This window comes from Cynoglossus semilaevis, chromosome 14 (assembly GCF_000523025.1).
Source record: "Cynoglossus semilaevis isolate Cse_v1.0 chromosome 14, Cse_v1.0, whole genome shotgun sequence".
Taxonomy (NCBI): Eukaryota; Metazoa; Chordata; class Actinopteri; order Pleuronectiformes; family Cynoglossidae; genus Cynoglossus; species Cynoglossus semilaevis.
In genome coordinates, this window is record NC_024320.1 from 22,310,360 (window position 1) to 22,311,745 (window position 1,386).

General features: G+C 42.7%; 1 long non-coding RNA gene across 1 annotated transcript in view; it reads right to left on the reverse strand.

Annotated features, from left to right (window-relative positions):
• LOC112488082 (uncharacterized) overlaps positions 1-1,085 on the reverse strand; it is a 138,298-nt gene extending 137,213 nt beyond the window's left edge. Inside the window, exon 1 of the long non-coding RNA XR_003051806.1 lies at positions 947-1,085. This is a non-coding gene — a long non-coding RNA (uncharacterized LOC112488082). The remainder of the gene's footprint in view (positions 1-946) is intronic.
• Positions 1,086-1,386: the final 301 nt, after the last annotated feature.

A 1,386-nucleotide genomic window follows, 5' to 3' on the forward strand; every position in this document is an offset into this window, starting at 1 on the left:
CCTGGGAAACATGATGCGAGACGACCCAAAAAAAAACAAACATTTCTTGCGACCCACCCGAGGGTCGCGACCCAGTCTTTGGGAAACAATGCTGCTATATGGTACAAAGTTGGTGTAAAGTGAAGTCCTGAGCTACAGCAGCGTGACTGTCAGTGGTTTCTGATGCACCTCCTCCTCGAGGGGCCAAAGGTCATGCACATTTAGCAGCAGTTTCTGCCCTGCTTGATTTAGTCACAGAGTTTATAGGGACTTTCTGGATGTTTCTGACAATATTGTTCGCTGGTCTGAGTTTCTGCCCTGCTTGATTTAGTCACAAAGTTTAGAGGGACTTTCTGGATATTTCTGACAATATTGTTCGCTGGTCTGATTATTTTTGCTCTCTTGAAAAAAATTCACAGACACCGTTTGGTCAAAGCACAATTCTTTTTAGACCCAAACTGACATGATTTTTTTATCCTTAAGATTCAAATTCAAACTGGTTGAAATGGAAAAGAGCAGGAAATCTAGAGCAACAGACAGTATCTGTTAAAGTCTCCCATCAATAACGTTGATTCCCGTATTAAAGGAGCAGATTATAAACTTTTACGAGACAGAAAATACTGCATATGAAAAATGGAAATATGGCACCAGAGAAAAAATAAAGGAAAAAAAGTTAAATATTTCTCATGACAAAATCTGAATATTGGACATGAACCTTTGAATATTGGCCTAAAACCAGGTTGTATCTTCTGAAGAATCACTTGAAGATAATCCTGTCATCAGAGAAGGTGATATTTTCTGTGTCCCTTTTTCTCAGAGACAACATTTTGGAGCGTCTTAAACTTTTAAATGAACAGAATCGACTGTGTTTTCATTGCTTGATAGCAGCGCTTCGTGAAATCGCCGACCATTAATCGAAAACATTCACCACGATGAAAAACAAAAAGCCTTTTTGAGTTGAGTTTACCTTGGTTAATTAGCATGAAGCCGCGGCAGTGGTCAGGACGTCCACGCCATAGCCAATGGGACGGTGTAGAATCAGTACGTGGGTGTGATCCACTGTGTCCTGGGGCAGGAGTCCATTGATCTGGAGGGAGGAGGGCGGGGGGGGGTCAGGAGGAGGAGGGGGGGGGTGAAGGGGGAGGGAGAGAAACAGACTTCAGTTGAGCAGATCAATTTTCACTGGACTTTAAATATTTCATGTCGTCTTGGAGAAAAGACACAGAGACGAGCTGGAAAAAAAACAACAAGGCCGACAAGGAGGTCGTGGATATAAACCTGGGCTGTGGTCGCTTATACACACACACACGTACAGTCACACACACACACACACACACACATGTACAGTCACACACACACACACATGTACAGTCACACACACACACACACATATCTACGAAAAAATGA